Source organism: Meleagris gallopavo, chromosome 4 (assembly GCF_905368555.1).
Source record: "Meleagris gallopavo chromosome 4, MGAL_WU_HG_1.1, whole genome shotgun sequence".
In the NCBI taxonomy this organism is placed as follows: Eukaryota; Metazoa; Chordata; class Aves; order Galliformes; family Phasianidae; genus Meleagris; species Meleagris gallopavo.
In genome coordinates this window covers 47312384-47336615 of record NC_139407.1, presented here as the reverse complement: position 1 = coordinate 47336615, position 24232 = coordinate 47312384, and the positions used below count along the sequence as shown (strand labels likewise).

Below are 24232 nucleotides of genomic sequence, written 5' to 3'. Positions count from 1 at the left end.
TATATGTATATCACGGACAGAAATCATTGTGTGGAGTAAACTACTTACTTCAATGTTGTTACATTATGGGTACATTTGATTCAATGCATATATATTCTTTATTTTCTTGCTCTATATTTTTTCCTTATTCCACATTATTCCCCTACCTTAGCAGTTTTTTATTAGAGAAATGACTTAGATCAGATCATAAACAAATAACAGTTTTAAGTCATGGCTCCATTAAGATCTCTAACTGCATTATGTTGAGATGGCAATAACTGCTGGATATTTCTTGCTGGATATGATCAAAGATAGGGATCAAAGAGCTTTAAACATTGATTTAGCATGAGAACCTATGCAAAAGCAAAGCTGTTTAAATGGCAGGAAATCAGGGGAACAAGTTGCGAACTGAAAAAAGAATAATGGCTAACTGTGAAGAGTAAAATAAAAGGATTTTGGTAAAGGAAACAGAGGGGACAGAACATGATAGAACCTTTCCTTTACCAAAACTGACACACAGCATTTATCAATCACATTTTTCAATTCAGACCAATCATACTTTTCTATTTAGACAGCAGAGCTTTCAGCATTTGGCTTAGCTTACTCAATACCATAAGCCCTGATATTCCAGTAAGTGATATAAGTCTGTGTGCTTCAGAATAAAGAAGACGTATTGATAGGTGCAGCTAATATTTCTTCTGTATATGAAGTAGCTATATTATTGAGCAGAGCAAATTATTCTTAAGACTGTCATTTCCTAATTGAGTACAGAATATCTGATGTTAGGAAGGAAAGAGTAGATGGAGCTAGACATAGGAATTCAGTCTCTGAACTCTAAAACTCCTACTCAGAGGGTTTTTTGTACCTTTTCACACTTTCCTTTTTCATTTTTAAATAATTTTCAAGCATTTAACTGCTACCTACTAGCTAGGCACAGGAAATTCTGTCTTCTATTTTGTGTGAAAGGACAAAACCATTTGAAAAGGGAATTCTGCATTCACTGTTTTTCCCTGATTCTGCTCTCTAAAATGTTATGCATGGACAGGATGGAGCATTCCTGTTCTTGTTTTAAGTGAACAAGAGTGATTTTGTGCATTAAATACTTCTTTTAGTAATGGGCTGTGAATTTTTGCCAGATCAACCAGTAACCAGGTGACTGGAATGGCCCTCACTGAAATTGCAGCTTCTCTTTGCTCGCCTCCAATATGACTCTTACCTGCACAACTGTGATATTGATGCATTTTTCCTCTCCAAGGATGAGCCTTTCTTGGAAATTGTTCCTTTCCTGTGATATATAAGGGTTAGAGATTCTGTTTTGGCTCTGTTTCCAACACACAGCCTCTCTGAGAATGAGCCTTTCTTGGAAGTTGTTCCTGCCCTGTGATATATAAGGTTAGAAATTCTGTTTTGGCTCTGTTTCCAATACATACCATCTTGATCAGAAGAGAAGAAAAATGTAAAAGGATGAGAAGGTAAGATGAGAATGCTTTTAGTCAACAAGATCATGGAATCTGGAATATTAGATAGATGCTGGAGAAGCAGGAGTATAGAAAAAATGAAAGAAAAAGAGTAACTGTAGAATGGTCACTCCTAGCTAAATTGCTATAAGCTCTTCCAAATGTGGGAGGTGACCAAGGCTAAAGGATCAATGTTTATTTGTATAGACATTGAGAAGAAAGGGTGGAAAGGTAATATGAAAAAGGGGGACACATATAAGAAATAATAACATGGTAAAAGGCAGAGAATAGGATGAAAGAGAAATAAAAATATCATAAATATATTAAAAATGAAGACTCAAATGTTCAAGGCACATAGAAAAATAAAACTAGAAAACAAATAATCCCTTCTTTCTAATCCTTCAATTAGCTACTGCAGTTGTGGATTCTTGAAGATAAATTTACAGTTCCTTTTTTTTTTTTCTGTAAAAACTTAGATAGAAACATAGCTCTGTTTTTAATAGAAATCTTTCAATTACATTAACGCTTGCCTTTAGGTTTGAGTTTTTTTAAGAAAAAAAGATAAATTCAGTCTCACGATAACAGAACAAGAAGTGGGGATGTAAGTTGTTGTGGTGAGGAAAGATCTGAATATCATGGAATGCTCACCCTATCGCAACTACCCTCTTTTTTCTTCAACTTCTTCCTTCAACGTAGCCTTACGTGTAAGGCCTTGCCTAGGAGGACAATGAGCAACAGTACTGATGACAACCACAAAGCTGTTCCAAATTAGGCAGGGCTGAAAGAACTGTTAGCAGACACCTGGTTCAGCAGCTGAGTGCAATTGAGCATCTGCGTTAGAACTAGCCTCTGGCTGAGAGTTAGTCATCTTACCCCACAAGTTATGGGCAGTATTCTAAGTCTGCTGAGCTTTCCTGTATGGTGGCTGATTGTATGATAGGAGCTACCCTTAAGCAGGTATGCTTCTTGAGGTTATGCCTGAATAGAGATCACTTGTATCTTGATGTCAAGAAACTTTACTGATGCAGATCTTTGGTAGTACTTTTTCTTAGGCTTTGTTAGCTTCCCTAAAATCACATCTTAGGTGATTGTAAGCTTTATTATCTCTGCTGAGATTCAATCTTTGACCTTGTTGCTCTCTTCAAATACCTGAAAGGTGAGTAGTAAGAGGGGTGGTTGGTCTCTTCTCACTTTTCATGGGATAGGAGAAATGGACTCAAGTTGTGCCAGGGAAGGTTTAGGTTGGATATCAGAAAAAATTTCTTTACGGAAAGGGTGGATAAGTACTGGAGTGGGAGGTGGTTGAGTTACCTCCCTGAAAGTGTTTAAAAAGCATTTGAATGTGGTGCTGAGGGACATGTTTTAGCAGAGGGTTGTTAAAATTAGGGTAGTATGGTTAGGCTGCAGTTGGACTTGATGATCTTTAAGGTCTTTTCCAACTGGACCAATTCTATGTTTCTATCTATAACGCATTTGATATAAACCATTGACTGAGACTAGGAGTGGATTCAGCTGCACCTAGGCTCCTGATCTCTGTGGCTCAAGGAGCTGAGAAAGCAAGGAGAGAACGGGGGGGCTGCTCCGTATCTTGTAACTTAGTGGGAGCATTAACTCTCCTTCCCAAGATCTCTTCTCTGGAGATATTCAAGAACTGTCTGAATGTTGTCCTGTGCAACCTACTGTAGGATTTGGTGGGATGGTTGGACTCAGTGATATCTAGCAGTCACTTGCAAATCCTGCAATTCCATGATTCTGTTGAATTTCTCTAGTGAAAAAGGTTCTTGTCATACCTAATCATAATCCTAGTGTTCCAGCTTGTGTTCTTTCTTGTCTTATCAGTGTGAGTCTTCAAAAGCAGTTTTGCTTTATTGTTTCTGCAGCCTTCTATTAAATAACTGTGGACAGGATTAATGGGTACCTTAGCCCTTTCCTCTTAAGGCTGAACTGTTCACCTCTCCTCATACATGTTCTAGATTTCCAATGGTCTTGATAGCTCTCCACTGGGCTTCCTACAATTGTTGAAAGTCTTTCATAAGCTTTCAAGCCTAAATGTTGTCCTGTACGTGCTCAGAAGTGTCCATTGCACAGGAAAAATCATTCCTTTATTTTGTAGGCCACAATTCTGCTATTAAAGTTCAGTATGCAATTGGACTTTGTTACAAGGGCACAACGCTGTCTGTGCTTCTTCAGATTTTTTGTGTACTGGATTCTTTTTTGAAAGGCCACTCTCTAATGATTTCCCAGCACAGACTGTTACATAGTATTATTACATCCCTGATGTGGAACTCTGAATTTGCTTGTGCTGAAATTCATTGCAATTCTTTGTAAAAACTTGAGTTTTAGACAAAGATGAGAAGAAAAATATATGGAAAAACTGAGCTGGAGGAAGAAAACAGAAACATAAAAGAAGATACTTTGAAGGCAGAAGACAAGAATGAAGACTAAGGGAAAAAATAGAAAAGTGAAAAAGTACAACAGCCATAAAAATGCATGTTTGCTTTTATGTTGCATTTACATTCAAGAATGTGTCAGATCTAAGAAACAAGGAAAAAAATCATTGTTACATTTCAAATACCATCATTCCTCTTGGAATGTCTGAATTAAAAACCGTAAGAATATGTATGATGGTGTTTGGAGCAGCTGTAAGTTCTGTGATTGGATCTGCCAAATGTAAAAGCACATTCTTTAGGTTCATGAACTATTTTGCTTGCACCTCTGTGCAGGTGTCACATTTCCATCTGTATTTCTTTCTAACGATCTGGGTGACTCATTCTTAAATTAGCCTTTGAAGTAGATAGTTTTTCCTATAGCAATAATATCTAGCTGGTACACAAAAATGTGTTACTGTCAAGAAAGGATCATTCTTAGAACTGCTTTGCAGGTTTTTATTTTTATTTTTTTGTTATTATTGCATTTTAAAGTATAAGTAACAAAGTAACAGACAAATCCACCCAACCCTCTCCTCCTCCTTAACCCATACTACTGTGCTAAACTCTTTCTAGAGATTTTCAAAAGTATATAAGAAGGAAGAATCTATATCTTATAGAAACTCAATTTTCTTCTCTGCAAATATCAGACTTTGTAAAATCATGACTGTTTCAAAACACTTTCCCACTTGAATAAAAAAAAAAATCAAAGGTTTCTGAACACTTTTAATATGATTACTTTAGCAATTAAAAGGAAAAAAAAATTTATGAATGTGTTTAGATGACTAATTATACTTCACAGACTCCCACATACTCCTTTCTGTTAAGAAATGCTTTCACTTGTTTGGTGTGTATTCAGATCTTTCTAAATGTCTGTGGACTATTAAGCTTTATCTATCCCTTTTTCCCAAGATCCTTGACTTATTTGTAAATGAAGGAAAGGCTTGAAATGTTCCAACTGTTGCAAAACAGAGGACTTGAATACTGTTAAAATATAGATGGTACTAAAGGAATGGCAAAGTAGGAATAATGTTTTGCTACTTCTATTGCATCTTCAGCATTAGCACTTCAAAACATTTAAAATGCAAAAATAAATTGTCTTATGAAATGATAGAATACTTTGGAAATACTTACCCGCTGTAACTTAGCATCTAAAGAATTTCAAGTTTTCTCTGATAAATTGACTATATATATTTGTGTTATTGAAATTGTTCTTGAAAATATTTGGAGTCAAGAATGACATTTCATTCAGTTTTGAAATCTTCAGTAAGTGGATTATTTTTAAGTATGCCATTTGCAGTCTTTAATCTTCATGTTTTATCAAGCAGTCTTGAAAAACAGCCTGACAGTGAACTGAAAGATTGACAACAGGTAGCAGTATTCAGAAGGCAGAAGTCAGTAGCTAGGAAATAATCTTTACTTGCTATTAGAATTCTGTTTACAAAATCACTCAGCTGTATTTATGCTGTGAGTTATGAGTCTCAAATTAAAAAATAAATTCAGATGGCCACAGTTTAAGCTATGAGAAACCATCAGCCACATGGAGTCACACACCATCATTCTTATTTTCTCCATGGATTTGTATTTTTTCTTGATTAAGCAGCTTTAGGAGTTAGTAATTCTCACAAATGTAGTAACTGTGGACATCTGCACCCATTCATGAAGTCAATTAAGTTTTAAAGTTTGAAAATCAGACAAATTGTCCTTCCAATTAAAACTCTATTTTTTTTTTTTATTCACAGTTAGTGAATAATTCCTGACACTAAAGAGTTACTCATCTTTCCGAACCGTAACTGTCAGGGTCACTGTTGCAAACAGAAACATTAAAAGCTCAAACTTTTTTTACATGAAAGTTTTGTAGTGACTGACTGATCCAAAACAAGAAGGATCATTTAAACAGACGCATAGAAGATTGATTTTTTTTTTCTATCATTTTGATATATAAAATATTATTAGTAAACTGTACGTATTATTTTCAACTATGTACAATTTGTATGTTCTCAATGGTCCTTCAACCCGATGAATGTCCTCCAATGAAAAACAGTGACAGAAAAATATGAGAAGAAATGGGGGGAAAAGCTCTATAGAGGTCAGTGGAGAAGATGCATTTTGAGGCATCATAAAAACAAGTCTTCGGCTGGTGTATGTTTACAAAGAATTATATAGGCTTCTTCTGAGAAACGGATCTGAAATCTCTGGAAAGACGGGAGAATCTGAAAGTGTAGCAGTAACACTCTGAATTGTCTATTTGTTCAGTTTAAGATCCAGTTTGTGGTACAAGGGTGATCTATGAAAGCTGTCAGTGAACAACAAACCATCTGTCTGCCTTCTGATATCCTTGTATCTTTCAGTGGTATCTTGTTAACTGGCTGTAGTGCACTTATTGGCTTTTTCTGGGAAGGATTTCCAAGGTAAAACCATCACCATTCATTCTGAAATTATCACCTCTTGAAAAATTTGTATGTCCACATTTAAAGCATGTTATAAATCTGTTCAAACAGATCTTATTGTCTGGCAGGCATTTGCTAACTTGTTCGTGTCTCGCTCCGATTTATAGGAGGGCTGCTTGGGCAGCAAGCAGGTGGCAGAAGGAAGTCGCGGAGCCGATCCAGGAGGAAGCAGCAGGACTCAGGTAGGAGGCCCAGGAGAGTCCGCCAGCATGCAGGAATTCCGTAATGAGGGATCTGATGGCAGACACCTACCCTCATGGTTTTCGGTTCCTCTTTTTATCCTCCTTTTCCTACTGCCTACGTGACATCCTGGGCGCTTGCGCAAGAGTCATGTGAGTATCCCCCGAGATGGCCATCATCCTGAGATAAGTCCACACAAAAGACCGCTTCACAGCTATTTAGCTGCAGCTTATCTCTCTCTCTCCTTGCCCCTGGCCTTGTCCATCAAAGTTGTCCAGACAAAGGATTTCACAACCTTCGCCCAGGACTTGCCTGGACTCGGACAAGTCCATCTGTGTCCCCAGCAAGCTTTGAGACAGTGATGTTAACAGAATAATATCTTACAGTTCGTTTCAGAAGTTGCTTTAGCCCACAAATGCTACAGTGTTGGCGTTAAAAAGCAAATGTGTACCACTAGTCATTATACAATGTTTTATGAAATATCTTGCACACTTCTGAATATAACTGAAGAACATTGCTTCATAGAGCACTACTAAGTAATGTTTCCGATAATATTATGACCCTATATATGGATAGCTTTCATTCAGATCAGAAGCAGAGGATTTAAAAGCACTAACAAAACTAATTCTCAAGGGAACTGATGTAATAACTAAGTTGGCTCTGACAAGTGAGCTCTGGAATATCTCATCACAATGGGAAATGTAATATATGTTACACTATATTTAATGAGTTTGAGAAATTCATTTTATTTCACAATAGGAAAATAATGTGTCTATATTACAAAATCATAGAGTGCACAATCAACAGTATTGTGCTAAAAAAGCAATGTGGAAAGGCAGAAGCTATTGTCTGGTCCCTAACGTTTTAGGAAGGTAGGACAAATATAGAAAAGCATCTCTACTAATGAGGAGCTAAAAAACACTCTGTACCCCACTTCTGTACTCAGTATCATTAATTCAGTGGGGATATTCAGAGAATGAAAGTAAAATCACTGCTGAGAAAAGGCTAGGGCAAAATGGCTTAACTGAGAATGGGTTAATACTGTGTTTGTCAGAAGCACAGCATTTCTATAGGAAAGATTTCTACCAGTATCAACTGCAGTAGTCACACTGAGAAGAAAACAACTGCAAGATGATCAAATTGCATTCCTGTGAAAATATACTGATCAGTTAGAGAAAGACTCAAGACACATGGCCAAGAGATATGTATGTGTTTAAACACTGAACTTCTACAAAACAACATCTTGCATTTTAGCATAATATAAAATTCATTGCTTCAGGGAATAAGCAGAAATACCCTAAAAAGTCCTAGCCAGTTATAGAAAATGTCATGCATATGCAGCTGAAGTGAGTTTAAAAAGAAATAAACAAGTGCAATTAATGTTAAAATTACTACTTAAACATTTGGGACTATCTCTAATAGCAAACACAGTGGAATTATCCCACATGGTGTCCTGACACAGAATGAGATCCTCTAATTGGTATTAGGAATTTCTGTAGCTGCTGTCACCTAGAAGTTGGCCCTGATTCTTCTGAGCTGCGACGATTTCTAAGTGAATGTTGAATGTAATGGTACAAACAACAATTACACATAGGAGACTAAATATGTACTGTAATCACCTGTTTAAAGATCTTGCCTCCTTTAGGTACCCAGGACAAAAAAAAAAAAAAAAAAAAAAAAAAAACAAAAAAAAAAAACCAAAACAAAAAACCTTCCAGAATTTCTTAGCTAGCTTTGCATGCTGTTTCCCAATAAAAGCAAGGCATTATGGAGTGGCTATCCCTAAGGACTATTCTGTCCTTAAAACAACTTGAGTAGAATACACTTTGCTGTGATAGCTAGAAACAAAAAATAGGGTGAACTGAAGATATTGTGGCTTATAAAAACTTGTGTGAGTGTAGGCGCGTATGATAGTGTTTTTTAGATATACACCTGCAACGGACAGTATATGCTGTAGTTATTTTATTGTGTGTGCACGTTTGAAAACAACTGTAACCTTACCATTCTTCCCATGGTATGTTCTTATGACAAGAAAGATGACTCCACTTAAAATCCTAAAACTCTTTACTCTCTATTTAAATAATGCCATTACTAGTCAGAAAACATATTTCCCTGAACATCTGTTATTAACAGTTACTGGTGCGCCTACATTTTTTTCCCTCAAATACAGCAGATTTTGTACAAAGTATAGGCAGGAGTAAAAAGACATTTTCATTTAAACTTTTTGCTTTTGTTTGCTTGTTTACCTTGAACTTGAAAACGCGGTTTGTACACTCAGTGAGACTTTCATTGTACTTGTATTTGGGGAAGGGACTTTAAATGATGCTGCAGGTCTGTAGCAAGGATATTTTCTTTCTTGACCCTCAACAGTTTTCACCAAATATTGCAACAAAAATTGCAGTAGTTGCAATTCTTCTGATGAGCTGAAGTGAGTTTGTACTGGAAGCAAAATACAAAGATAGTGCTTCCTCTGATGACTTCCTTGTTAGACCCTGTAAAAGCTTCTGGATTCAAGAAGATATTGTGACCTACAATGTGGTTTCACTGATGAAAAAGGGTAATAGATGAATCCATAACAGTCCGTCTGATCCTGTGAGCTCTCCAGTGATACTGAAATATATTTTTCTTCTTTCACATAAATTTACAATCTATGAGGGAGATGGGCCTGCTAAAGAAGCTACATACTCAAGTTGGTTCTGAAGGATGCAGCAGAGCTGCTACAGCCTGGGAGGATGTCTGAGCAAAGCATTTTTCTTCTACTCTAAGGCATTTGAATTCCTGGTAATAACAGGACAAAAGCAACCTAGGAAAGTGGAGTAGGATTATTTTGATTTGTTGATACGCCCACGTTCTCAAAGATGATAAAACAGCATATTTGTCTATCATTTCTATTTTATAAAATTTTATTATTTGGCAAGTGACTCTTGTTTTGAAAACACTTTTGTATAATGAATCTGAAAGTGTTCTTTTTGGTGACACTAGATTCTCCTCTGTGATTTCTTAATCTTTTTAGTTATTCTGGTGGTTAGCTCACTTGCACTTCAGAGTGTCAAAATTTCTGGGGTAAGGTGGGCTGGTTTTTACCTGTTTGTTATGAGGATTGAATGATATTAAATAAAGACTAACAAGGATTTATTTTGATGCTTTAGTTTTTAGGAAGCTATATGCTTCTACCACGTTTGGGGCACTGAGTAGCATATATCTTTACAGAACACAGATTTGAATGTTCTTTTTGATCATGATTAAAAAATAGTCATAATAAATTTAAGTTACAAAGTTTTTCTGAGTTTGAGTTTTTTTCTGGAATGGGAATTAAAAACATTTTAAAATAATGTTTTTGGAATACTGTCACCTACACTGAGAGAGGAGTGTAAATATTCTTTCCCATGGTGTAAATGGGAGATGCAATAAGCAAAAAATAGATGTGGAGAAAAAGAATGTGGGATGCAATCTTGAGAAAACACCTGAAAGAAATAAGAATTTAGATAAAAGGTCCTGATTTTGAGAGAAGTAAATGCTGCTTTTGCATGCTTTCAATGATCTTGTCAGTAGTTCTTCAACAGTGTGATAAAATCAAATTCTTTAACAATATATATATATTGCATCATTCAATATCAAAAGCCTACTCAGATGTCAGCACACTCAGGAAAAGTAGTTAGCTTTGTGTTAGTATAAGTGAATGTGCTGTTTGCTGTTATTTACTCATCACCATGTGTGACTGCTGATAAAATTCTCAGAGGGAATGCAAAATACAGGAACTATTATTCTTTTATGAAGCAGGTGATTTTTTCAAACCAGAATTATCACTGCATGGACTCTTTAGGATACTTTTCTAAAATGTGAAGAAACAAAATCCCAAATGAAATAGGAAAGGCAAAGAAGCCTAAAAACATTTGTAGTACAAAGCATGAGAGTATTAACAGGTTCAAAGGGTGGTGATATGGGACATAAAACTTTTGATTTGTTTGATAGTGCGTTCATGACCTCAGTTGATAATTCATAATTCATTTTTATCTTGTGGGATTCTCCTCAGACAGCAATACAGTGATCTGTATGATGCTAACTGGTTAACTGAGAAATAAGATCTCTCTTGTTTCACATATGACATTCCTGTAGTTTCATGGAGCAGAATGAAAAACAGAGCTTTAAAGATGTGAGTGGAAATCTTGAGAGTTCTGTTAAGGTCAAGAGGAGACAAAATGTGCATTTCTGATGAAAATCAGTAGTTGTAAGTATGAATGATGTCAAACAAAACTGTTACAGCAGTTCATCATCCTGGGTAGTCATCTACTAAGTGAGAACAGGCAATCTTCATTTTCCAAGGAGGATGAAAAACAATGGCTTATGTTGTCTTGCCTGATCCTTTTTTGTATTAAAGAACCATAAAGAATATGATGGAACTCTTATTTCAGCTCTGTTGTATCTCAGTGGACTACAGTGGGTAGAGCACTGTTATTTCATTGAATGTTTTCAAGCTCTGTCTGAAGCACTTCAGAGATAACTGAGAGTAATTGACTGTATCTTGGTTTTTGTTTCTTGTCATTGTTTGTAGTATCAGTGTTGCCTGTGGAAGTGGATAGGAAATAATAATTACAAAGAAAAAATAAACTTTCTGAGCTTAACAGAAATCTGAGTCGCAGATTTTTGGATTCTCCTAAGTAGTCAGAACTAGCTACTGAATAGGGAGTTCTCTTTCAGATATTGTGTCCCTGAAGTGTTTGCTAAGTTCTGCAATGGCAAACCAAAGTAGCCTTCAGGAAGGACAAGGTGCATAATGAGAACACGATACAAATAGTAAACTATAATTTCTCTGCAAGTTCCTTCCATGATATCCTGCTACTGCCAAAGAATACAAATGTCAAGATCTATTAAGAGGCTGAGTGATGGTTATGGATGCAATGAGGTGTCACAATGCTGAGGAAGGCACAAAGAGGCAGAAGAGCTCCAGCAAGTGGAAAATTCTTTTGTATGAGAAAAATCTCTCAGGTGAAAATGTGTGAACTCTGTCAGATATTGGAATGCTAAAGTCATTAGTATCTTTCAGTAGCTCTTACATAAGGGAAAAGTACCTAAAACCCTTTCTCAATGATATAAATGTGTAGTACATTCTCTATCTGTCTCATAAATGCAATTTTGTATGTTACATAATGTGTTTAAGGTGTATTTCATTTTTAAATTAGTTGAATCTTTCCTCTTTCTGATCAGAACACTGTCAGATCAGTTCATACTCTGCTCCTTTTTGAATTGTTACCTCAAAAGTTCTGCTTTTGAAACATCAGGTTCTGCTAAGACCATCTTGCTGAGTACAGTTTCTCTCAGAAGCTGTGTATGAAGACAAAAAATTGTTCTAACAGCAATACAAAATAAATGACAATACTTCTTACTTCACTGAAGAGGAGAAGAGATGATAGAATTGTTTACAACTGAAATCTGGAATGCCTAAAGACCCAAGTTGAAGGCATTTTTCTCTATGTTTTTACACTTCTCCTCTGTAACTATCTGCCAACAAATTCTTTTGCTGTTACAAAAATTTTAAAGATGAGTCTTTCATAAAAGTGATTAGATAGTAAATTTTACTTTATTTGAAAAAGCCATGAATTTGCCACCTAACAGTACAGTTGGAATAGAGATATTTGCTATCCTCTTGTTATACATGATGCTGGTATTCAACTAATGTATGGAAATCTGTAACTATAATTATCAGATTAGAACAAATACATATTTAAACTCACACCCTTTAGGAGATGATATTGTGAATGTATACTTGAAGGTCTTTTCCAATCTAGATGATTCTATGATTTTCTATATGACTTGTACTATCAATAACAAGCATCTCTTCTAGAGCTGAGCTGCCTGTCAGATTCTAGGTTTTGAAGAGTGTAGAAGGAATGATTTTAACTTGATGGAGTAAATAATCTAATGGCTTTAAAGAGCATTTATAGAATGCTATTTTTTTTTTTTTAAGCATAAAACTAGAAAGTGTAGTTGTATTTACACATTTTTTTCCTGATGTGATCAGCATTTTGTTCTGAGATGTTCATGTAGTTGTCCAAATTCTTGTGAAGACATTTTGCTGTTGGCAGTGACAACTATGGCTTAAGAACAAAAATGGAATTCCTGGTTTATTTGAAACTTTAAAATTATATTGAATAGCCACAGTGCTTAAATCTAGAAATCTCCAAGTCATTCTGTAGGTTTTTCTGTAGATCCTCATTGTTACTCACATGAGGAAGAAGTTATCAAAGTTGGAATGATGATCTCCAAAGAAGAGACTGCTGCTAATAGTTTTGGGAGGGGAAGGAAAAAAAAAGCTAAAGTTAGGAATACATTATACGTAGGATCTTGAGGAAAGAAACCTTTCATAGAGTTAGATACTTAACTTCTCTATGTAAATAGTGCAAGTTAAATAATAAATAAAACAAAAACCTTCTCTTCTCCTAAAATATGCATTATCTTAGTAATTAGGGCACTGGCCTGAATTCAAATCCCCATTCAAATCCTCCTTCTGCTGAACTCGGTTTAGGAATTGCAATCTCTATCCTCCAGGAATACACCATCTTTAAACTATTGAGTGTTTTAGCCTCAGCACCTGTTTTCTCTCTTTTTGGAACTCTTCCACTTTATATAAATAATTAAGAACTGCAAGATTGATATGGACCTGCTGCTCTGATACTTCTGTTGGAGATTTAACCACTGGCCTGCTGGTTGCAATCAAAACATTCTTATCTGTGTTAGGCGTTCTTTATAAGGAACAAATTAATTATGAAACACTTTTCAACTCAGTAATAACAGGATAGTGGGAAAGAGGATTATTTTAAGAAGCCTATCACCTAGAGTATCTGATTCTTCAAATAGGCCTCAAAGCACATTGTAATTCATGTGACATCTTGAGGCTATCACAGACAGCAAACTATTGAATCTCTGTTACATGAGGACCTTTCCTGCCAGCAGGATTGGGCAGAGATGAAGAATCATTGACTGAGGAATAAAGTGCCCATCTCAATCTAAGGAAGAGATGAAGCTTTTTTTTCACTCTGCAAACTTTGTCTGAACATGTAACATTTACGATTTAATTAAGATGGCTTATTTTATAAAGAAAGTAACTGTTTAGTCAGTAAGCAGATTTTTGGCAAGGGAAGCTTCTGTGTAGAAACTATGTTAATATTTTTGGATTTAGCTTCTATTAATAGAAGCAATCCCAGAATTTGAAGTATGGTTGATTTTAAAATGCTTTGTTGCAAACTGTGGTCCTTACAGCAGATAAGTGCACTCATGTTTCTTGTATTGGCCTAAAGGGCTAGTCTGTATGCCCCAGATAATCAATTCAAATTTTTAGTGATTTTTTCTTTTTCCTTTTAAGCTCCCCGAGAAGCTCCTCTGCTGTAAACCTCTACTTTTCCTCTTCTGATATGCTGTGTATGTTACTACCTTGTCAAGTGTAAGTCAGAAAACCGAATAAATCAAAACATAAAGATTTCAGTTTTTCATTTTAGCTGTCATTGATTTGTTGGTACTGTCTTCACCATACAGCTTTTAGAAATTTCTTATTTTGCTTTTACTTTTGTGATCCTTCCAAGGTGATTTGGAATTCAAACACAGTTGGGGGAAAAAAAAACATAGTTAAGCTGATGAGAGGAAAGAAAATCAGGTGTGAAGGCTTTAGAGGATACATCCATTCAAAGTTTGCAATCTCCAAGTGTAGAATGACTGGAAAATTACATTTTGCAGAGCTCTGTTCTGAGCTGTTAATTGAGCAGGACAGTTTTTCCCTCCCCTTCCCTGTCTTTAAAAACAAGCAAATAAACAAAAAGTAAAATACTCCACCCTTAAAACATCAAGGAAGCCATCAGACTATTGGATTTCCTTTTGAAAGCACCTTCTGAGCTCTCAGATGAACTATAGTCTCTTTCTGGTTATGATTTACAAGATCATTACTCTCAACATGATTCATCTCCAAAAAGAATGAAGCACTAGTGATTACCAGAGATTGCTGAAATCAGTCCCTTTTTGTCTGCCTAGGTTAGACTGTACCCATGTTGCCTTTGCTCTTCTGTCTGATTTGATCTACTTCTTTGTGTATATGATAGAGGTTTGCCCGAACTGACAGATTTTAACAGTTGGGAATCTCAAAATATCTTCCTTTTATATAGTTAAATCTTAAATTAGCATTAAAGAAATATTTAAAGTCTAATGTCTTAGAAGCTGAATAATCTATAACACAAAAAGGCCAAGGAAGAAGAGATATTCAATAGTAAACAGGGGCAAGCAATAATGAGAAAATGTCAATTGAATTTATGGAAAAAATAAAAAAATAAAAAATGCCAGTGGGGAGCAGCTTTAAACAGAAATCAGACATCAACGTTACTATATCAAGAAATATTTATCATGAAAAGATTTCTTCAAACTCTTTATGTTTCTAAATAGCATTAGTAGAAAAAAAAATTGTCACAGAAACTGATGTTCACTGCAGAAATTGGCTTAGCAGTTGCTCCTATATGTAATTTCTGAACAGCTGTTTAGGAAGAAGCAAACTTCAACTTTCAGATTGTAATAATATAACAAAGAAGATGGCATTATCTCCTCTGTCAAGGACAAACTGCAGATGATTCTCACATCAGACTGGTAGAAGTCAAAACTTTTTCATCTGGCTTCCGAATGGCTGCACTATTGTGAGGGGAAATTGGGCCTCTCTTCTTTATCTACATGCTTACATAACATATTAGGACAAGGGCTGTTTTTTTTTCCCTCTTCACCTCCTAAATATGATAATCTTTCTTCATTTGCATTAGCTTTAGTGAAGTCTATTCTAGTTGAAGTATGCACCCCTCTCATACGAGTCAACATATCATCATTATTCTAAATACCTCACCAAGCACATAATCTGTGTTTGCTTGAAGTACACAGTGAGTCTTCTACTGCTTTGTTTTGCTGAAATTCATTAAGTTCTTTTATTTTAATTTTCTAAGAAGTCTTTATTTAGAGCTAATATTTAACTGTTTTTTTCTTCAACAAGATTTACAGAAAGAATAAATTTAAATATCTGTAATTATAGAACTTGAAACTGTTAAGCAATAAAGTAAATGCATTGTTGATGTATATTCACTCTCTGTGGGGATATTGACTTTATCATTAAATGGTTCAGTCCTGCAGTTATTAAAACTCTAACTGTTTTCCCAATAGTCATTACAACAATTGCTTTTGCGTTTGAATGCTAAATAAATCTACTGCGGTTCAGCCTGCTGTGACAATCTTATACCGAAATACAGTTCTAGCTCACTCCTTTCCTGACTTCCACTTAACTATTTCAGTTTATTCCACTTTTACTGCTCCCTTATTTAGTCTTTGCTCTTTTAATGTGTTACACCTTCAAATCAGTATGCAATGAGTAATAAGCTTGAAAATACATCAAAACTCACCGGTCCTCTTTACTACAGGGTTAAACTTCATATTTGACAACAATGCAGTAACTCTGCAGAAAGAACATTGATACTTTGCAAGTCCTTCAGGTCTTGTGTACATTGTAAAAAGAAAGTACTTTTCTATCAGTATGAGCAGAGATAAGAGCTGCAAGGTAATTTCTTCACTTCTCCCCCCCTCCCCCCCCCCCAATATTTGGTTTGATAAAATGCTTCATAGTAACCACAGTCTAAACAATCTTTTCATGGACTAAGAATTGGCATCCTATTTAGGTAGTCGTGCCCCTGTTGCCACTGGGACAACTCATTAAATTATGATGCATCTGGAGCTAATGTGACAGAATTGAACCTATATCAAAGCCAAGGGAAAAAAAATATATATATATATATCTGTAGTATTAATGCAAAAAAGGTGCAAAATTATATGAGACTTTAACAAGCCTTTACCTAGCCACAGTAATCAAGTGCTGGAGGTGGTCATGACATCCATCAGTTGTGGCTCTCTCCCTCTGAAACAGTATTTTTGTGTCAGTCAAATGCAATTATGTTTTATGAGTGTGTAATGCAGTAAAATGTCATAATTCAGAACCAATATCATTCTCATTAATGCTGTAATTTTGACTAATATCACATATGACTGCTCTGATTTGACCATTTTTGGTCAATAATTTTAACAACTTTTCCAAATTTACGTCTGAATGTAACTACAGTACTTCATCTGTGCTCTTGCCATGATTAATTTGTTAAGACTTTTCAAATATATCAAGTATCATTAATTTCCCATAGTAGGTTTGCATTTCTTAAATTTAATTGAAGATTTAAACATGCTGGTATCCATTTAAATAAAATATTAGACTGTTAATTTACACTCAAGGAAATATGATTTTGTGCTCATCTGACGCTTGTGTAATAGCTCTGAGTTAAATTTGAGAAATTTTTATTCTTGCGATAGGTGGCATAGGCTTTGTTTTACAATCATACAGCACACTGTGAACCTGATCTCCTCCAATAGGTGTTCTAAAAATTCTTAATAAAGTCAGCTAAAAACTATAATAATAACACCTGTGTTGTTTGTGATGAGTGTAGAAACACAGTACAAGTAACTCTGTCATGGTTTTATGGAACTGTGGAAGCAGGACCAATGCCCACATTCTCCATCAAGAATGTCAGTGGTTTACAGGCTGGTTCAGCCTGATTCCATGAAAGGGGAAAGGATGGAGAGATGGGTCTAAAATCAAAACAGAGGCAACAATCTGAGGAGAAACAAATTTAGTAAATAAGATATCGGAATGCAAGATAACAGACTATAATAGAATATAATTGGAATTGAAGATAATAAATCAAAGAAAATGAGAGAGTGTTTGAAAATCAAAGGTCTTACTCTAAGTAAACTGAGGTGTTACGGCTGAGAGCAGAGACAAGCCAGAAGATTGAAAGGGTGGTCTTGATCTGTTAACAGTTTTTATCTTTCCCTCTGAGTGGAAACAGTAACAGAACAACAAACAGTCCTCAGAGAGATTTAGTTCTTTTTGGGGAGTACTCACAGCTGGAGCATTAACTATTTAACTCCCAGTGCACTACATGATGTTATGATGTGGAATACTGATAACCAAAAATCATAAAGCCATGACAAACTCTAAGTAGAATATGTAATTTGGAACTGGCCACTACTGGGCTGTAGGTACTGAAGAGCATTACAGAACAAATAGTCTAGAGAAGGAAGGGTTGAATAGAGACTGTAGAGCAGGCAGAAAGAAGGCTGCAGAAAGGTAGATATTTTTCACTATAAGGAATGGTGAGATGTTGGCACAGGCTGCCCCAAGAAGCTGTGGATGCTTTGTACTTAGAGGTGTTCAAGACCAGCTTGGATGGGGCCCTGGGCAGCCTGATCTGGTAGGTGGCAGCCCTGCCCACAGCAGGGAGTTGGAACCAGATGAACTTTAAGGTCCCTTCCAACTCAAGCCATTCTATGATGACTTTGGGCCAGTAGGCATAAAAATCAAATGACGTAGCAGGGTAAAGGCAGAACTTTGACACTTTTGCTCTTACAACACTTAGTGACAGTATCCCCTCCTCTCTCTTCAAGGGCTTTACTAATAGATACTATGTACTTTCATCATTCTTTAGATAATTGGAAGCTACATGGACTTTTTATAATTGCTCAATAACACAATTATTTAATACTTCCCAGTCAGCACAGATAAATATTATTGAATAGTATTTATTCTGTATAATGGCATAATAGTCTACAGTGGCACATTGAAACATAACTATGATTATGTTCCACAAATATGATGTTACAAAATGAAATATAAGTGTTCTGCATGAAAATCTTGAGATGGAGAGAGTGAGAGATGGTGGAAGTTTCTTTCTGCATACAAATGAGAGCAACCGCAATAAATGGCTTAATTAAAATAGCTTTTTTTCATAAGAGAGAATAAAACCATTAATACAAATAGATATCTTTGGATGCTGGGAACCCTATTGCTGTGCAGATACCAGAGTTCAATGATTTCCCATGGACTTGTATATGTACATAGTTAAGCTCTTTAATTACTTGCTGTGATGTCACTTTCTGCAATAAAAAAAATAACCCTGAAGATGAGCCAGTCATACATTCAGTATTTTTGTTGAGTTTGTTGGTATTGAACTGACTTTCACTAATTTAGTGCGAAACACTAAAGAGTTATTTAGTGATGTTGCTTCACTAAAACTTACCGTGAATACAATGTTTCTGTAATAGTGGCATTGTTTTTAGTAGTAAATTAAAAGCTACATGAATTAAAAGTAGAAGTATCTGCCTTTAGCTGATGATACAAGATGAAAGCATAGACTTCGCTGCTCCATTTTCACTTTCTTACATCAGTAAGACCATTTCATCACAGTAATATTCTAATATTTCAATAATAATGTTTATTCAAATACCTCAAAAGCAACATAAGAATATTAATATTAGACATAAAGAGATAACATTCATTAAAGTGGTTCAGATACAGAAAAATAAAGTTATAATTGTTTGTTTTTGTCAGGAAATGTGGTCACATCTTCAAAATGCAACATTAAAATGTCTTTTCAACAGGATTCCATTAATTAATAATGTTTAAGATAAAGAAATTCTTTCATATGATGTACTGTGATCTTATACCAAGGGAATGCTTGGAATCTTTAAACATCTTTTACTATGAAGCATTGATATCAGAATAGATCAGACTAGAATGTGACTTTTTCTTGATTTTGGCTTTTTATTCTACTATTTTAAGAAGATGATCAGTTAGACTAGGTGCTCCTTCTTATCAAGAATAATCAGAAAAAGCACTTTGTGAGGAGAGGTTAGATTTGTTGTTTAAAAACTTTCCTTACTTTATTTCAATTATTGGCATTACAACCAGAAACTTAATAACTTTATAATCTCCAAAGAAAATCAGAAAAATAGCTATTAATTTTGATAGTATAGATATCATGGAATTTATGCAGGCAGACACACAAAGATCTGCATCTCAACTTTGTATCCCAGGCATCTGTACAGACTAGAAGGAGCAATCCTTGAGAGCAGCCCTGCAGAGAAGGACCTGGGGGTCCTGATGGATGAAAAGCTTACCATGAGCCAGCAATGTGCTCTTGCAGCTCAGAAAACAAATGGTATCCTGGGCTCCATCAGAAGAGGGGTGGCCAGCAGGGACAGGGAGGTGATTGTCCCTCTCTACTCTGCTCTTGTGACGTCCCATCTGGAGTACTGTGTCCAGGTCTGGAGCCTCCAGTACATGAAAGACAGAGAGCTGTTGGAGAGGGTCCAGAGGAGAGCCACGAAGATGATCGGGGGCTAGAGCACCTCCCCTACAAAGACAGGCTGAGGGAGCTGGGCTTGTTCAGCCTGAAGAAAAGGCGGCTGCAGGGTGACCTCATTGCAGCCTTTCAATACCTAAAGGGAGCCTACAAACAGGAGGGGAATCAACTCTTTGAAAGGGTTGAAAACTGCAGGACAAAGGGAAATGGTTTTAAGTTGAGGGAGGGAAGATTCTTTACAGAGAGAGTGGTGAAGTGCTGGAACAGGCTGCCCAGAGAGGTTGTGGATGCCCCGTCCATCCCTGGAGGTGCTGAAGGCCAGATTGGATGGGGCCCTGGGCAGCCTGGTCTAGTATTAAATGTGGAGGTTGGTGGCCCTGCATGTGGCAGGGGGCTTGGAGATTCATGATCCTTGAAGTGCCTTCCAAACCTGGCCATTCTGTGATTCTGTGATTTGTAAGAAGGCAAGTTCCTGATAGACCTCACAAAATCTAATGACGAAATTGAGAAGTATGCTGGCATCATTTGTGAGGTACTTTTTTTATGTTCCTCTGTTTTTCTTTTCTATAAGATCATACTAAAAAAACTTTGAACAGTTTGAGATTTGATAGCATGTGATTTTTCTTTATTTTTAAGTCAACCAGCTTGGTGCCTTTTTAGTGCACCCATGGAATTCCTAGGTTTTTGCTTACTGGACACACAGTCTATCAGACACACCTCAGGGAACAGTGAGGAGATGAAGTGGAGAAATTTTGTCATGATTTCACAAGCTTTACAGGCACTGATTCCCAAGTTTTCCCAGTTGCAGAAAGATTATATTTCCAAATACTAGGAGGAAATGTCAAGGCTATCATGACATCATTGGCTTTTTCAGCTCAGAATGTAAGGGAAGAAAGAGGAAAGAAATAGCAGAGTTATTTAATGACAGATTGAATTTTTCATCATTTCATTTTTTGTTTGTGTAGTTTTCCTACATTTTGTTACACCTCTTACTAACAAAAATAACATCCAAAGTCATCAACAGAAGCTTCAGATTTCAGCACAGTTCTGGTTCAGGAAGAATTTTATTCCACTGGAAAACATCAGGGGGAGACTTAGGGATGAAATGCAGAACATCGTTTCTTACATCAGATGGAGAATTATTTCAGAAGCAGATCAGTAATGGGGGTGAAGGATGAGTAATCTAAAAAGAGTTGTTAAATCCTATATCTGATTTTGGATTTGTTTTTTCCTCTCAATTCCACTCTTCATCAATAAATGACTTTTTCATAAGATAACAAAGGAGGAGAATACAGAAAGGAGAAAAGATGTAAGGAGTATAAGCCTAAACTTTTTGTATATCAAACTTGAGCATCTCAGCAGTTGGTGCTTTTCACCTAACAAAATGGACAATTATGATTGCAGCTCAACAGAGCTTTTATTTGCTGATTTGCAAATCTGTTTTACAACATTTAGAACTGAAAATATATATTTAATGATTACTTTTGTGGACATTGATTCATGAATGTACTTTTCAGCAGATTGCCTGTCATCTCTGCTGCTTCACAAAGGAATGCTCTGTTTTTTCTATAGAGTCTTTCCTTTTTTCAGCGTTTGAAGGAGACCACATATATCTAGAAGACAGCAAAATAGATGGTACTTGACTCCACTGAAATAAAGGCATTTGTTATCCTATGCATAGCCAAGGCCAGAAAGGTCATTCTTTTACTGGGTTGTTTAGTTCTACATTTTGTTTTACCATTCCTCATTTTCATTCTCTCTCCTATATCTTTTATTTATTTCTTTTTTCCCCCTCTCAGAAATTCCTGCAGGACTCTGTTAACTAGGACATAATGTCATTGGCCAGGTTGAAAACATTATTTCTTATATAACATGATATACCTTTTCTTTTCAAGTATATTTCTTACCACCACTTTTCAATGATCCCTCCATAAATCCAGCTGAGGGCAGGCAAGATCCATGTAGCTCTGATAAAAAGGGTAAACCTAATTTACTAAAGATTCATGAGTTGTTTCCTCACACTCTATCAGCTATTATGCCCAAGTATAGCATATCTGATAGAATTACCCTGAATGTGAAATAGTGTCTCTACTGCAACTGAATTTGAGAAAGATCATCACTAGTCTCAAAAGAAATAGAAATGCTGTCTCCTAATTTACAATAAAATATAAATGTTTTAGTATATGAGTCTAAAATTAACTGCAATGACAGTTTAATTTCTTCAAAGATGATGCTGTACTCCAGCCTTGCATGCGCTGTGTCTATTTACATACAACATAATGCATTCTCTGCATGCTCAAAACAGTGTGCATGCAAAGCGGATAAGATCTGAATAAAAGTGGGAAAACTGGTACTGTTCCACTATATTTGGCAGTGCTGATTTTGCAGGCATTTAAATTGCAAGTGTTTGCATCTATGCATGAAGGATTTGTTTTTGGTTTGTTGTATTTTTTTCCTTTTTTAATTTTTTTTCTTTTAATGAGAAATGCCTTGGCTTTCAGGTCCTAGCAGCTACAGAAGAGCAGCACAGCCGTATTTGCGTGTATTAGGCATCTAGCTTACCCTCTTCATCCAGACAGGGCAATCCTCCATTTCTCTCCACAAATCAGGTGTTTGAGGAAGTGGCCTGGTTATGCCATCTCTTCCTTGCTCAGGTCTGTCCTGTTATTGCATTAAGAAGCACGTGTAACAGGCCAGGAAAAGCAGCAGCATCCTTGTCAGTCAGGCAGGGGTATTTTCCTTTACTTTCTATACTATATGGGATAGTGATAGAGGCAGTAATGGTGCTGGCAAAGGGAAAAGTGAAGAATTCATCCCCTACTTACTACCAAGTTTGACATACCAATCATATAAGTTTTCCCACTGTTTCTTGCCTACTATTACATTCAGTTTGAATCTGCATCTCAAGGGAATCAGATGTTAAGAAAATAGATATTGACAAAGTATATTAACATACATCAGTCTGGAAGAAAGATAAACAAACTTTGAAGAGAACATACTTAGTGATTTAAAATATCATTATTTATGTGGGGTTTGGGCTAAGAACAGTGTTCTATGAATTGTGATCTCAAGTAAACAAGTCTTTTAAGTAGATTCAGAGTGCTCAAGTGGTCTGTATAACAAATATTGACTACTCAGCTGAAGAGAGGAATGTAGTGAACTACATCACAGGGGTCTGTCCCTTTCTATATTTGTTTTATGTATCCTTGGCAAATGAATATAAGGAATGAAACATTACTTTATAAATAGGCCTCTTTGAGAAACAAGGATATGGGCCTCATTAAGTGGCTACTGAACAGCTCTGGTATTGTTTTATGGCCTAGGATGGGAGAAGACTTCTTTCGTTATCTTCTCTTTCCTGAGGAGCCCTCTGCCCCTCTTCCTTGTTTCAGTGCAGAGCCCTGTGACTAAGGCTGTGCAGCAAGATAACTCACTGGCCCCACAAGGCTAGGTAATAGTTCTGTATATGCTGTACTGTTTCAGTCCTCTTAACACTGAATGATAGCTCCTATGGGGAAAAAGGGTGTTGTTATTAAGTTAGCTTTCTTTAACAAGCCATTGGTCCAATTCAATATAAAAATCAATGTTTTTCAGAGCTTCACAATGAAGACGTATAATGTACTTTTTATTGGTTCTAGCCCTGAGCTGTCTTGTCAAAAGTCAGCAAAATATTGTTCAAAATCTCTTATCTAATCAGAGGCTTATGAGTTTAACATGATGATTTCCGAGTACCAAGGAATCTAAATGATACAAAAACTCTGAAAGAAAGAAAACAGTGAGTTGTGAGACAGAAATTTTAGTTATTTGTTGCCTTAGCTGGCAGTTTTCTAAAAGAGTTAAGTTTTGATTTTTTTTTTTAAACAAACATTGAAAACTCCTGTTCACTTCCAGAAATGAGCACAAATGAAGATAACAACTAATAATATCAAGTAAATGACCTTATGGTTTCCACAAATCAGGACAGTTTTATCAGTCAGTAGAGTTCTAGATCATTAATTAATGTAGAACAGCACTATTTACTTTCTTTCTCTTCAGAAAACTGTACAAGAGAAACACCTGAACACCAAGGTTTATTGATGGGAAAAAAAATGAAAAATGTTTGCATGATTTAGGTCTGAGATTGTTTAGTTGTATTTATTGTAATACATAATATTAACCACTGTCTCATGTTAAAATCATAGTAATTTTAACAATATCCCAAACAGGAGGAGAAAAATGCCTAGTGTCATTCTATCAAATCTCCTCCTCTCATTATTATTATTATTTTGCAAATTAGTCATTTAGATGTAATCTAGGTTTGAGAAATTCACCTCTATTTTGTTATATAAACAAAGGTCAAACAACAAAGCTAACTGCTATTCAAAGCACAAGGCTTTTTTTTTTTTTAATGTCTTCTCTCAGTTGTACTTATACTTGTTCTTTTGAAAGAAAAGAAGACCAGCCATAAAGCCCTGGGGCACTTGAGACTTCTTAGAGTCCTGTATTTGTCTTTCTGTAACAGCGAACTCTAATTTCCAATTTGATGTTTCTTTTTAATCAGC

At 35.9% G+C, this 24232-nt stretch overlaps 1 long non-coding RNA gene across 1 annotated transcript in view; it reads left to right on the top strand.

The window, feature by feature from the left end:
- LOC146544494 (uncharacterized) overlaps positions 1-9771 on the top strand; it is an 84317-nt gene extending 74546 nt beyond the window's left edge. Inside the window, exon 3 of the long non-coding RNA XR_014883160.1 lies at positions 6420-9771. This is a non-coding gene — a long non-coding RNA (uncharacterized LOC146544494). The remainder of the gene's footprint in view (positions 1-6419) is intronic.
- Positions 9772-24232: the final 14461 nt, after the last annotated feature.